The sequence below is a fragment of the Urocitellus parryii genome, chromosome 15, assembly GCF_045843805.1.
Source record: "Urocitellus parryii isolate mUroPar1 chromosome 15, mUroPar1.hap1, whole genome shotgun sequence".
In the NCBI taxonomy this organism is placed as follows: domain Eukaryota; kingdom Metazoa; phylum Chordata; class Mammalia; order Rodentia; family Sciuridae; genus Urocitellus; species Urocitellus parryii.
This window is the reverse complement of record NC_135545.1, coordinates 2547176-2561752: the sequence shown is the minus strand read 5'-3', so window position 1 is coordinate 2561752 and position 14577 is coordinate 2547176. Positions and strand designations below refer to the sequence as shown.

The window sequence follows — 14577 nt, the reverse complement described above, 5'->3', positions numbered from 1 at the left end:
CCTGTCCAGCCCTCAGGGACCCTCTGTCCTGCCCACAGGCCACACCATCCAGGTGACCCTGTGGACCTCATCCAGGGGGTATGGCTGGCGGGTCCTGTGCCCCCATCAGCTGCCAAGGTGGAAACTCAGGAAGGGGTGGCCCTGCTGCCCACGTGAGCAGGACCTTGGAGAGTCTGAGCACAGGAGGTGAGACGCCCTGAGGAAGGGGACAGCCAGCTGCAGGCACGTCCTGGGTGAGGTCGGCCTGGGGACTCCACAGCAGCCCCCTCTGCAGTGCTGCTCAGAGATGGTGCAGGACAGAGAGGGCCTCAACCTGAGGAGGACACCCCCTTGGAAACCCTGTTCCCCTCATTGGGATTCTCAGAGAAAACCCTGACCCAGGCTGGTCCCTGCAGCACCCAGCTCTGCCCACAGGGAGGGCCTGGCTCCTGCTGGACCTTCTCCCTGCAGCCCCACCTGGCCCTCGGCCTCTGTGATGGGCCCAGGCCCACTGCAGCCTCCTGTCCACCCAGTGCCCTGCTGGCTGCCCTGAAGGTGGCCCAGGATTCCCTCCCAAGGAAGGAGACACATTTTCTCTCTATTTTATACCAAAGAATGAAAATGACATTTTCCACATGGCTACATTTTCATGTGAATTGTCATGGATGCTCCTCTTCCAGGAACATTTTCCTTCTGAGTCCTCTCCCCAGTGTGGACAGCTGAAGGCTCTGCCCACCACCTGCCAGGTCCTCCCACAGTACAGGGCCATGAGGAGGAAGGGGCACATGGGCCATCACTGGGGACCAGTAAACCCTGGAGGGGAGACAGGAGGCCTTGCCAGACCCAGCAGCTGCCCCGTCCTACCTCTGCCCCCTCTAGGGGATGATGCTGATCTCAGCCCAGGACGAGAAAGGGGGTGGGCAATGGCCACGGTGTGAGGCCTCACGCAGCTTCTCTCAAACCCCAGAGATGCCTGACCTGGCTCATGCTTCCCTCCGGGTGCTGGGTGGGGTCCAGGCCTCCCCACTGCCCCTCCCCAGCCCTCCTTAATGTAACCGTCCATGGAGAAAGTGAAGGAGCAACCCACGCTGAGGCCTGTCCACTCTGGGAGAAACCAAGGTCATGGTGAAGATTCTCCTCAGCCTCATTGCCATGTTAATGATGAATAAAAGTTGACCATGGTTGGGGGGGACAGTTTCCTGTGTTGGGATGTGACTCTGGTGTGACACGAGCTCCACACTGAGCTCACGGACACCCCCACAGCCCCACAGCTACCGTTCTTGTTTGTTCTTTCCGTGGTGAGAGCACTACAGATCCACCCTCTGCAAATTACAAGTAGACGACATGGGTGTGTGCACAGCAGTCCCCAGGGCTGGGGAGGTGACTCAGGAGTTGCCACAACAGGGTTCCCAGTGTGGTTCCACAGGACGCAGGACTTCTGGAGGTCAGCGCGTGCCTTGGTGACCACAGCTCGCAGGGCCTTCAGGTTCCACTTGGCTCTCGAGGCGTGTCTTTGTCAGGGCAGGGTGGACACCAGGACCTGGACACGGGCAGCGGTCACCCAGCCCCACCCAGTGGGACGGCAGCTGGTCTCTGCCCTTCACACTGTATCTGCTGAGGGTTTGCTTGTTGTTGAGGCAGGACTCTTGTGCTGCCCACACTGGCCTCCTGGACTCAAGACATCCCTGGGCTCCTGAGCCTCGGAGTAGCTGGGCCCTCAGGAGCCCAAAGCCTCACTAGGCCCCACAGGGCTCTGAAGGGGGAGCTCCTCCCTCTCTGTGCTGTCCACGTCCTCCTCTGAGATAAGGGACTTGGGAGGAGTCGGCCACTGGGCACCAGGAGCAGCAGGTTTGGTGGGAGATGAGGTGCCCTCCACCCCTGTCACAAGGGCCCCACCCAGGACCATGCCTGTGCCCACGGCCTTCTGCAGAGGGCTCATCCCTCCAGGCTTAGGGAGCCCTCAGCACTGAGCAGAGTTCGACTCTGCAGCGTCTCCAGAAAGAAACAGGGAACGCACCACCATGAAGCCCCTGTGACACGGAGAGAAACTGTTCAGAGCTGATGCCGACAAATAGGTACCATGGTCTCTGAGCTCTGGATGCACCTGAGTCTCTCTCAAAGACGACAAGCAATTCAGCATCAAAACCTGAAAAGTACTGTGAGTTAGAAGAGGATGTTTTACTCATTTCAACTATAGTAGGAGACGGAGGAAATGGATGGAAACAGTGAATCCTTTATAGAGACCAGGCAGGCTCAGGGGCCCAGGGATTTAACTCCAGTGACTCTGGAGGCCAAGGCAGGAGGATGGCAAGTAGAAGGCCACCTGGGGAACTTAGGGAAACTCAAGACTCAACATAAAAACTGAACAGGACTTGACAGGACTTAGCTCATGGGAGAGGCCTGCAGAATACACCCAGGACCTGGGGTCTATCCTCAGGGCCTCTAAGAAATTAAAATACACATTTATTAAAGAAATGAAAGGACTTTAAAGTTCAAGACGGCAGAGTCACCCGAGCAGGGGCGTGCTCGCAGAGTATGGAGACAGTGAGGGACATGCAACAGTGACACCCAGGACACAAAGGCAGGTCAAGACCTCCCACCTCCGCTGACCTGGGATGCCTGAGGGACACGGCCCAAATGGGAACACAGAGCACACGAGTGAGCTGCTCGTGATCATATGAGCACATGGATCACCATGGGGACTGTGGCCTGGAATCCACTGTGTCCTGCAGGTGCCAAGAGAGACAGGGAGATACAGTAAAGATCTCCGTAGCCACATTCTCCTGCAGAGGGCAAAGGGGGTCTGATAAGCAAGAGGTGAGTGGGGCCTTGGAGCGGTTGGAGCTGCACCCAGGTCTCCTCTGACAGTTTCTCACATCTCTAACCCTGCAGGGTGAGGAGCGGTCACCTTGCTGTGTGGGACGAGGAAACAGACCCTGGCGACCACATCCTGCTCGTTGCTCAGCTCCTGCATCCTGGCCCCATTGTGACCCCAATTCACCCACCTCCTGTCCCTGCTGTGCCCTGGAAGGGGAGGCAGCAGAGGACATGGGGGAAAGTCCCTCCTGAAGACATTGGGCCTCCAGAGCCCAGGCTGGAGGGGGGAGCCCTGGGAAGCTGAGGTCATGCACGGAGGAGCCCAGGGTGACCTGCCATGGCCAACACTAGGGCCTGGCCAGCAGCAAGTGACCTCCAGACCTTGAGCACTTTCTGATGAAGAAGAATCTTAAATGGGCTTCAGTTTTGTCTTGTTTTGCTTGATCTGGGGGATGTCACTCTAGGGCTTTCGCTGGTTCCTGGTCTTCAATCAAAATTCACAGGCTCTGACCCTGCACCGTCCACGCCAGCCTCAGGGTGTCCTGGGGGAGCTACTCCAAGGAGGTGGGCCTCCTCCTGAGCTCTGGAGGGGACCTTTCCCACCAGCTCCCATGAGCCTGTGACCTGGCCCTCGGGCACCTGCAGTGAGTGGTTCCTCACCAGGACTCACCCTCACAGGGCTCCTCACACAGAGACCCCTGGAGCTCAGGGTCGCAGGTGGGAGAGGTCCAGCCCATTCCATGTCCACGCAGTGTCCACAGGGCACCCCACCAGAGCCACAGCAGTGGAGCTGGCAGGGAGCAGAGGTGACAGAGTCCTTGAACACAGAAGGGTCAGAGACAGACTGGACTCTAGTCCTGGGGCTGGTGTCCTCGTCAGTGAACTCAGGGAGAATCCAGTCCTTGACCAGGACGTGAGGCTGAGACGCCTCCTCCTGCCCCTGAGCTGGGGAGGGCTCACAGATTCAGATGTCCTCCCATAACAGCAGGGTCCAGGAGCAGCCCTGCTCAGCATGTGTCCACCTGAGCCCACTCCTGCTGCCCCTGATCCTCCCCTGCCCCACCCTGGCCGCTCCTGCAGGGAGCATGCTTCAGAGCAAGCTGAGATCATGGCAGCCCACACTGGACCTGTCCCCAACCTCTGGCCACCTACTCTTTGGCTCCCAGGACGTGCACCTGTGGGGGCTGAGGGGCAGCAGGGGAAACAGTGCTCAGCCACAGGAGGTGGACGACCTTCTTGCTCTGGCCAGAATCTCTGCCTCTTCACAGGGCAGCAGCAAAGAGCACTTGGAGTGTGGGATGGACCTGGGCTGGACGTCCACGTCCCTTCCCAGCTCCCTGATTGCACAGATGTGCCCACTGCTCCTGGAGCTGGGGGTGCATCTTGGAATAGAGAGAATGGCTGGGGGGTTGAGGGCTGGGGGACTCAGGAGCCAGCACACGCTGCAGGCCACTGTGGTCCCCTCACACAGCCACCAGCACAGGTGCTCAGGGGTGTGCTGATGACAGACGCACCAGGTCCTCCAGGATGGCCACCAAGCTGACTCCCTCAGTGGACCTGGGGTAGCTGGTCTCCCTGGCACTGTCCTCTGTGCTAACTGTCACTGGTGTTCCATCAAACCAGGTCCAAAGGGGCCAGGACGGGGTCATAGAGCTAATGGGGTGAATGGTGCAGAGGTGAGGTCCACTTCCCCAGGCTGACCTGTGGGGTGTTGAGGACCATGGTGGACACCAGGACCCCTGGCCTTCTCTTTACTGGCTGCCCACCTCCCTGCTCCTCAGGCCCAGGGCTGCTGACCTGCAAAAGGAGATGGTGGATGGGCAATGCAGCAGGATGGGGCATGGATTAGAGGGGACAATGGGGAGGAGGAGGTTGGCCTGGGGGATGGTGGGGTAAGTTGTCGGGATCTAGGGGGGAGGGCTGAGCATCCTCAGGCACACCCCTGCCCCATTCTGGTCTTGATGGAGGACCAGGAGAACATGCCCAGGGCCTCGCTCCCCCTTCACCCCACACATCTGCCTTGAAGACCCAGAGCCCAGGGAGGACCCCGTGAAGGACAGGAGGTGACATCTGCAGCCCTCACCTCAGCTGCCACCCTAGTCCTGTGGCCTCCTTCCCCTGTGCAGTCTCACCCTCAGCCGTCCCCTCCCTGCTGTGTGGACCCTGCAGCCAAGGACACACAGGAAGTGATGAGCCAGGTAGAGCTCCCGAGGCCCCACAGGAGGGTCCCTCCCCACCTGGCACAGTGTGGAGCATCCAGTTTAGGATGAAGAGCATTTTCCTACAAGGACAGCCAGGCTCCAGGGGTGGTGATGCCCACCTTAGCTCTCAGCCAAGCTGCTCTGTTGATGGTGGGACAGGCTGAAGCCATGTACCCTAGAGCAGATGGGACGGCTCTTCCCCCACACCCCAGAAGAGACCATTTCATGTGCACCACGGGGACCTGGCGCAGAGAGTAGGGCTCGCTCCTTTCAGCTCCTGTATCAGTCAGCTCTGCGCTACTGCAACAAAACACCAGAGACCATCAACTTAAATAGACCAGAGCTGCTGAGGGAGGGGTTTGCTCCTGCACAGGCTGCACCATGGTGGGCTGCACTGGGAAATCAGCCCTGAGCTCCTTCAGCTGGTCCAGCTCCCAGAGAGCAGGGTGCAGGCCTCCACCATGCTGGACCTCTGGAGCCTCCCACCCACCTTCCCAGTAGCTGATCATGTTTCACCTGGTCTAGGAGTGACCCCCACATTCCCTTCCTGGATCCTCTGAGGACATAATCCTGGGTTGGCCTCAGCCTGTGTGGGGCCTGGCCTGGCTGGGCAGCATCAAGGTCAGTATAGAAGGGCCTCAGGGTCAGGGGGACCTCAGATCTGTGCTGAGATGTCCCCAAGGGGTGGGATCCCCCTGAGCCCTGCCCTGGGGAAACCAGAGACAGGACAGGAGGGGCCGTCCCCATCTGGTGGGTGCTCAGCTCAGGGGACGAGGAGGCAGCAGCAGCCCCTGCTTACCACTTCCGTGCTGTCTGACCTGCAGGGCCTGCACTCTCCTCTCTGGACGCTGGAGTCTTCAGAGCAGGCGGCATGAGGTCCACCCTGCCTGTCCTCCTCTGCCTCGGTCAGTGTTGGTGGGGGGAGGGACACAGGCTGGGTGGGGAGGGTCCCAGGTGCCTGTTCACAGGGATCTCTCAGGTCTTAGTCTCATATGGTACCAAATGGCTGCTGTGATCACAAGGGACAATAATCCTCCCCAACACTGAGATGCCAGCTCCTCACGGGGACCTCTCTTCCAGGGCTGAGTCTGCAACAGAGCCCCCGGGGGTCTTCAGGTGAGGGCCCTGCAGCCTCCCACGTCCTGCCCAGGCTCAGCCCCTGGGGTCTCGGGAGAGAAGGGAGCAGCCTGGGCCGAGGGTGGTGACAAGGTAGGGCAGTGGGACCTGGGGTAGGGACAGGCCAGGACCCAGCCTCTGGTTTCCTTGCAGGGACCCTCCCCAAGCCCACACTCTGGGCTGAGCCAAGCCCTGTCATTCCCCATTGGAGGACAGTGACCCTCTGGTGTCAGGGATCACTGGGGGCCCAGTGGTACTGTCTCATTAAGGAAAGAAGCCAGAGACCCACATGCAAAAGAGCCTTACTCCAGCCTGAGAACAAGGCCAGGTTCTCCATCCCAGCCATGACTGAGCACCACGCAGGGAGATATCAATGCCGCTATCGCAGCCCTGCTGGGTGGTCAGAGCGCAGTGACCCCCTGGAGCTGGTGGTGACAGGTGAGAGGACACCCAGGGGTCCCAGCCCCAGGCTCTGCCCTCAGGGAGGGGGTCTGCTCCCAGGGGTCCCTCTCACAGCCCAGCTGGGGGTGGTGTGGTAGGAGGGAGCCATGAACACCTGCCTCCTTCTCTCCTAGGATCCTACAGCAAACCCAGGCTCTCAGCCCTGCAGAGCCCTGTGGTGACCTCAGGAGGGAACGTGACCCTCCAGTATGGCTCAGGGCAGGGATGAGATAGTTTTATTTTGATTAAGAAAGGAGAACAAAAACTCAATTGGATCCTAGAATCAAAGAAAGCCAACTGGGCAATTTCAATCCCACTACTTCATGGGCCGCGAGACCCCAGCCATAGTGGACATTCACCTGCTATGGTTAATACAGGAGCAGACCTCAGGTGTAGTCAGAACCCAGTGTTCGCATGGAGCTCCAGGGGTCAAGTAAGGATTTCTGATCTTTAACAAGATCACGTATTCAGGCTGCAATATTGTTGGTAGAGACCCAGGGTGTGAGAGTGACCTGCAGGACAGGGGCAGAAGGGTTTGGCAGGATCCAGCCTTCAGCCCAGGCTCCTCTTCCTCCAGGGGTGTCCAGGAAGCCCTCCCTCCTGACCCAGCAGGGCCCTGTCCTGGCCCCTGGAGAGACCCTGACCCTCCAGTGTCACTCAGATGTCACCTATGACAGATTCACTCTGTCCAAGGAGGGGGCACAGGACCTCCCCCAGCGCCCTGCCCAGCAGCCCCAGGCTGGGCTCTCTCAGGCCGACTTCCTGCTGGGCCCTGTGAGCAGCTCCCACGGGGGTCAGTACAGGTGCTACGGTGGACACAGCCTCTCCTCTGAGTGGTCAGCCCCCAGTGACCCCCTGGACATCCTGGTCTCAGGTGAGGAGCCCAGGGGTGCAGTCAGGGACCCAGCCTCTGCACAGCCCTGTTGGGGAGCCCCAGGAGGTGATGGCCAGGGTGATGTGGGGTCTCAGGAGGGAGAGAGACAGGGAGGGGCAGAGAGGACAGAGACAGGGGACACAGGGACAGGAAGGATCAGAGACAATGAGACAGACAGAGAGCACAGGGTCCTCAGAGAGAGGCCTGGGGAGGTCTCAGCTCAGAACAAGCTGGGGCCACCCTCACCCTCCTTCCTCTCTCCAGGACAGCTCCCTGTCACACCCTCCCTCTCAGTGCAGCCTGGTCCCACAGTGTCCTCAGGGGAGAACGTGGCCCTGCTGTGTCAGTCACAGATCAAGATGGACACTTTCCTCCTGTGCAAGGAGGGGGCAGCTGGTCCCCCCCTGCGTCTGAGAGCAGAGTACCGAGCCCCATGGTACCAGGCAGAGTTCTCCATGAGAGCTGTGACCCCAGCCCTCGGGGGGACCTACAGGTGCTATGGCTCTCACAGCTCATCCCCCTACCTGCTGTCACGGCCCAGTGCCCCCCTGGACCTGGTGGTCTCAGGTGAGTGACCCTGACCCCATCCTCTGTGAGCTCAAGGATTCCCTCAGGGCCCTGCCCAGGACAGCTCTGGGTGGGATGGGAGTGAGGGGCCTTAGGGAGGGTCGGCCAATGGGACTCACCCCTCAGAGAGGAGGGGCCAACAGGGTCCTCCAGCCTGTGCACCCACCCACCACTGGAATCAGGAAGGTGCAGGTGGGCACAGGAGGGTCCTGGGGAGGCCAGGCAGGTGTAGGAGGATGGGCAGAGACAGTCCCCAGGGGCAGCCTGCACCCCTCACCCTCCTGTTCTCCTCATTCCCAGGACCCTCTGGGGGACCCAGCTCCCCACCCTCAGGACCCAGGTCACCAGCTGGTGAGTCTCAGGGGCCTCTGTGCAGACACTGTCCTGCATTCTTGAGCAACCAAGGATCACTCTGAGCTACAAAGTCCAGTTGCAAACTCAGCTAAGCGGTGTCCAGGGCACTGCAGAGAATGGTCAGGGACCTCAGGCCCTGGGGCTCAGGGCTGGGAGGGATGAGGGGGAGGTCCAGGCAGAGGTGACCCTGGGCCCAGCCTGGGGAGGAGCAGCCAGCTGATGTGGGGGGCAGGCAGCCCAGCCCTCACCTCCCACCCACCCCAGGAGGCCCTGAGGACTAGCCCCTCACCCCCACGGACCAAGGACCCCAGAGTGGTGAGTGAGGGGCTCTGGTGGGAGGTGGGGTCCAGGGCAGGGCTGAGCTGAGGGGGAGCAGCCCCCTCTGGAGATGCTGACGGGGACCAGCCCCTCCCCTCTGGGCCTCAGTTTCTCCCAGGGCAGAGGAGAGGCCTGGCCCTGACCTTCAAGTGCCTCTCAGGGCTGACCTCGGCTGTGCCCTGCTGGGAGAGGGGCCTCCAGGGAAGCCTCCAGGACCTGAATCTGCAGGGCTCTGTCCCCTCTGTGCAGTGACAGTGACACTGAGCAGGGGAGGGCTCAGGGCCATCGGGGTGTCAGGCTCTTTCCCTCCAGCTCAGGGCTGAGCTCTGGTGGAGAGAAGGAGACTGGGAGTCAGACCCCCCAGTTCAGGCCCCGCTCTGCTGCTTCCTGCTGGGGACCTGGGTGAGCCTCAGTGTCCTCATACCTTGGTGGGTGGATGGGTGCTGGTGCCTGTCACATGATTGACAGTTGCAGGTGTCATGCTGTTGCTCTGGGGCTCAGCTGAACTTTGCTCCAATGTGACTCAGACACAGTCCTGACCTCCCAGAGCACAGAGAGGGTGAAGGACCAGGGAGAGGAGCAGAGGGGACCCTGAGGACCAGGAAGGGCTCAGAGGGGCTCCAGAGAGTCCTGTGGTGGGAATGAGGCCAGGAGGTGGGTCCCAGGCAGGACGGGGCTCCTAAGGTCAAAGGTCCCGTCCTCTACTTGGTTCTCAGGAGCCACGGAGACCATCAGACCAGCGCAAAACAGCACAGACCCCAGCTCAGGGGAGTCGGGAGGATTCTCAGCTATGGGACTGGTCTCTGAGGGTCACGTCCTGGCCAGGGGAGGCAGCTGCCCTGGGTGGACATGTGGGGATCCTGGCCTCCCTGACCTCTGACCTCTGTGTGCAATTCCCAGCCTCACCTCCCCAGGATTACACAGTGCACAACCTCATCCGGATGGGCGTGGCTGGCCTGGTCCTGCTGGTCCTCGGGATCCTGCTGTTTCAGGCTCAGGACAGCCAGAGAGGGACCCGAGATGCAGCCAGGAGGTGAACAGGAGAGAACAGGGCACACTCAGAGTGCAGAGCTGGGAGACGAAGGACCCTCAGGAGTCTGAAGACCACCTGGACAGGTGGGGCCGCACCTGAGACTGTCCTGGCAGCAGAGGTGACTGGGTGCAGGACTGAGAGCATTCCCCAAAATGCTGTGCCCACCCAGGGCTGGCCCAGCGCTCTCTGCAGCCCTCCATGTGCCAGTCCCCACTGGGAGCTGTGAAGACGCCCCTGAAACACGGGACATGCAAGCCACAGGCTGGTGTCTGAGGGACAGTGTAAGGGGCACTGGTCCTGTGGACATGACTGTGAGAAAGTCTCATTAAAACCCTGAGAGTCCTGCTGTGTGTTTGCTCTTACTGTCCACGTCCCTTCCTCCCACCCTCCACATGCTGAGGCAGCACCTAGTCACCAGGTCGTGGTGCTCAATCCAAACATCTCTGTTTACTGCTGGAGTGTAGAGAAGCATTGACCCCCAACGTCACCTAGAGTCACCTCCTGACATGGCTCCCTGGGTCCTGCAGGGTTTCTCTCTTCATGGAATCACTAGGTCGTGTGCATTGCCCATAGTGACAGAAACAGAGCTGTTTCAATGAAGGGACTTGAGAGTCCACTGATAGTGCAGAGACTATCAATGAAGGTAAGGCACCCTCTAGGCCTTCATTTCACTGATAGTGCATGTGGTTGATGGCATGCACTTTCCTGCCCCAGGACCTTGGCTTAGCATTTCAAGGCAGGTGGCCTGCAGGCAGAACCCCTCAGCGTGGGCATGAGCAGCCGCTCTCTCCCTCCACCTTGAGGGGAACTCCCAGGGTAGAGCGTGGGGTGGGTGCTCTCTGTTCTCCTCCCTTCTCTGTCCCGGCCTTGGTCCTGCCCACCTGGTCTCTGCGTCGTCCTGCAGACCTGTGTCCGTCCCTCTGCAGGTGGGCTGGTGGCCACGTCACCCTGGATTCCTGCACCTGAGCTCAGGTGCTCAGTGGCTCTCCTGCCTGGTCCTGGGCGGCGTCTCTGAGGTCCTGAGTCTGGGGTCTGTGTCTGATGGTAACTGGGGACCCCCTGTCATTGTCCTCCCACTGGGTCTCTGTGTCCCCTTTCTCCTCCTGGTGCTCCAGGTGCAGAGGTGACCCCTGTGTCCCTTGGTCCTGAGGCTCTGACCTTGCAGTCCTGGTTCTTTTCCAGTCTTGAGGTTTCTGCTGCTGCAACCTTCAGCTGAGAGCTGCCCTCCTGGTGCCGCCCTGAGGGCCACTGAGGCCCTCCCTGTGTCCTGCCAGCCCTTCCGGTCTCTGGTGGCCCTCTAAGTCTCTTCCTGGGACACCCGTCTGTTCTGAGAGCTGCTCACTGTCAGCAGAGCCCCGGGGATCTCTGTGACTGTTTTAGATTTCTGTTCTCTCCACTCCCACCTCCCTGCCTGTGGGCTCCCAGGGTGGCCCTGTATTTCCAGCTGTGTTCTCCCCCTGGGGACACCTGGGGTCCACTTCCTGACAGCTAGACCTGTGCTGGAGAGGGTCAGCCCTAACAGACCCTGGAGAGGTAGGAGAGGAGCTGCAGCCCTCAGGGTCCTGACCACCCTTCAGCCCCCAGGTGCCCCTGGCCAGGGTTTCACCCTATTTGTTGCAGAGGGTTAAGACGCCAGGGGAGCGTGGCCTGCGGGCTCTGCAGCAGGGGCTGTCCCTAACACTGGACATGTGCATACTTCTGAGGAAGCCCAGGTCCCTGCTGTGGCCCTGGCCCTACCGGCCTCCTGCAGGCCTTCGGCTCCTCCTGTCCTGCTGTTGCAGAAGACAAGCTGGTGGCCCTGGGTTCCTCCTGCAGCCCCCAGGGTGCACCTGGAGCCATTTCCTCTGGCCCAGTCCCCCAGCATCATCCCCTGGGGTGGCAGTTCCTGTACATGGGCTTTTCAGGAAAGCTAAGGTGTGTGGCTGGGCACGTGTCCAGCAGTGCACGGTCAGCTCTGTCTCTCCGTGAGCAGGTGCTCTGGACAGGGAGCTTCACAGTGCTTCTCAGGGTTTCTGTCCCACATAGGGGAGACCCGAGGGCTGCAGGGGGCAGCAGCTGGCCCGTCCTGTCCAGGTCAGCCAGGCTCTGCTGAAGCCCCAGCAGGCGGGCTGTGCAGCTCCCTCTCCTGCAGAGCTGGGACAAGGGCAGAGCGCCCAGCATTGGGTCTCAGTGGACACAGCAATCGTCCACCTGGACCTGGGGACAAAGCCAGGATCCTCTCAGGTCCCAGCCTCGCCACCCCATCTCGTAAGGAGGTTGCAGATTAACCAGGACGGAGCCCCTCCCATGCACCCTGTACCCCTGACCCAAAGCCCTCTTGGAGAGGGTTTGTGATGACCTCCTCAGGACGAGGAAACGGAGGGCCAGACGAGGGTGTTCCTGCTCACAGGTACATGGGCAGGGGATGAGGACAACCAGGAGGTTTCCCCTGCTGCCAGGTATTGAACCTAAGGTGTCCACTAAGCTCTCGCCCCAGGCTTAGCCTCTTGCTCAGTTTCTTAGACCTCACTAAATTGCTGAGGTGGCCTCAACTTGTCATCCTGCTGCCTCTGTCTCCAGAGATGCTGGGATAGCAGGGTAACCAGGAAGTTCTACAGTTCAGCTTCTGCAAAGCCAGAGCTCACAGCTCACTGTTGTTCCCCAGATGTGACATGCAAAGGGTGGAGGTAGCAATGGGGCCCAAGGGGACAAGGAGTGCAGAGAACGGGGGAGGGGTACTGGAGAGAGAAAGGGAAGTGGATGAGGCCAAAGTTCAGCAGAAAACAAACCGCACTCCAGAGTCTTTAAAGAGACTTGTTATTTATTTATATATTTGTACCAGGGATTGAACCCAGGAGGGCTTTATCACAGAGCCACATCCCTAGTCTTTTTATGTTTTATTTTGAGACAGGGTCTCACTAAGGTGCTTAGGCCACTAAGTTGCTGAGGCTGGCCTTGATCTTGTCATCCTCCTGCCTCAGCCTCCTGAGCTACAAGAATCACAGCCCTGGGCCACCAGCCTGGCTCTTGTTATGTCCTTCACTTTCCCTGGGTCTCTGTGCTCATCCCAGCAGGAAGCGCCAGGTGAGCTGCACAGCCAGGTGCTCAGGGTCTGCAGCTCTGCCCTCCCTGAAGAGGGAGCCTGCTTCTCCCCAGAGGCATCTCCAGGGCTGGGGGATGGCTGCCCTGGCAAGGGGCTCACCACCCTGTGCCCTGGACAGGCTGCAGGGGATGGAGCCCCAGGGAGGCCCGAGAGGGGAGGCCAGCCCTGGTCACTCTCACCTGGAAGGGTCTGGCCCAGGAGGGCAGCAGGTGTATTTGGTGCTGTGTCCCCTGGAGGGATGAGGACAGATCACACCTGACCGTGGGGGTGGACAGAGGAGACCCCACTCTGTCTGAAGGGCCTGCAGAGACACTGCATCCTGAGATGGCCACGTTCCTAGGAAAACAAGACCACGCAGGGAGGTGGGCTGACCCTTCCTGTGGGGCTCAGGAGCCACAGCCCAGGAGGGAAGAACTGGCCCCAAGGGCTGCTTAGTTCCCCTCTCCTGACACAGAGCTGTGGCAGGGCAGCCCAGCAGGGGGCGCCAGGCTTCCTCCCCTCCCCTGGCACAGCAGGGGCTTTGCTCTGTGTGTCCTGCAGGCCCCTGGCTGAGCTCCTGGAGGTCAGTGTCATGATCTAGGGAGGCACTGTCCTGAGTGCCCCTTAGGGTTCAAGTGTCAGCACTGCCCACAGGTGGCCGCCACAATTGACCGCTGACAGGATTTCCTCTGCTGGACAAGGAACTGAACCAAAACTTCTCCAAAGATGCACAAAGGGCCCAAAATAATATGAAACAAACAAACTGTGTTGGGCTTCTGTCGCCAGCAGGGGAGAGCAACACACTAAGTCCATCTCACCCAGTCAGGGTGTCCATCATCAAGAAAACAAAAACAATTAATTCTTTCTCATTAAAAAAAATACTATGCCTTTCTTTCATTTTTGGTGTCTCTCCTGCTGTGCCTTCAAGTTCAAGTTCACTATTCTACTGTGGTGCAGTGTTTACTAACATCTGGTTTATTTCTTGACTATATGGTAGTTGTTATATCTAGAAGAGCCGTTTAGTACACACACACACACACACACACACACACACGTTTTAGAACATCTTTTACATATTTACTAAATTTTTGGAAATACAGAATACAGTTATAATAAATAGTTGGGATCTGGTTTGGGGCTGGGACTGACCCCAGGGCCTCACACGTGCTAGGCATGTGCTCTCCCACTGAGCCACCCCCTCAGCCCCTGTAACAACTGTTTTACTGTCTTCCTTTACCAACTCCAACATCCTGGTACTTCAGCTGGTACCACACAGAGAGCCAGCAACCCCAGGACCTCAGCAAAGGCCAGGTCTCATGAGACCAACCCCAGGTCAGTTTCTGTGGACAGGTGCTGTGGTTCCTCCCCGCTGCCCGTCTGGTCATGACTGATGGGAGTCCAGACAGTGTTCCCTTACTGTGTAGGGGCTGGACGTATTCCTGTCAGTGCTCTGAAGCTCTGTTCTAGAACTAGGAGAAGAGCCTGGGAAGCAGTTGGATCCTTTAGGTATTATTTGCAATAAGCCAAACTAGAGCTGCCTTCACCAGGAGGTGCCTGGTCCTCCCCACTGCAGCAGGCCCTGTGCACTCTGTGCCTACACCACTGCCCTGCGCCACCCTCCAGGGGGGGTTCCTGTCTGGCTGGGGAAGCACCAGACACTGTTCTCTCTGGCCCAAGGACTCATGCTTCAGACCTGCCCCAGGGCTGCAGGTGGGCACCTGTGCCACCTCAGATCCAGTTGGCATGTGCAGCCAGGTTTGGCCAGCCCTATACCCTCAGATTCCAGGCCCCGGCTACAGATCCAGTCAATATGCCC

General features: G+C 59.5%; 1 pseudogene across 1 annotated transcript; it reads left to right on the top strand.

The window, feature by feature from the left end:
• Nucleotides 1-6442: 6442 nt before the first annotated feature.
• On the top strand, nucleotides 6443-10030 carry LOC113178479 (leukocyte immunoglobulin-like receptor subfamily A member 6; annotated as a pseudogene). The gene is made up of 6 exons (XR_013342502.1): nucleotides 6443-6551; nucleotides 6689-6966; nucleotides 7111-7428; nucleotides 7693-7995; nucleotides 8296-8346; nucleotides 9568-10030. The product of XR_013342502.1 is annotated as a leukocyte immunoglobulin-like receptor subfamily A member 6 (transcript).
• The last annotated feature ends 4547 nt before the right edge of the window (nucleotides 10031-14577 follow it).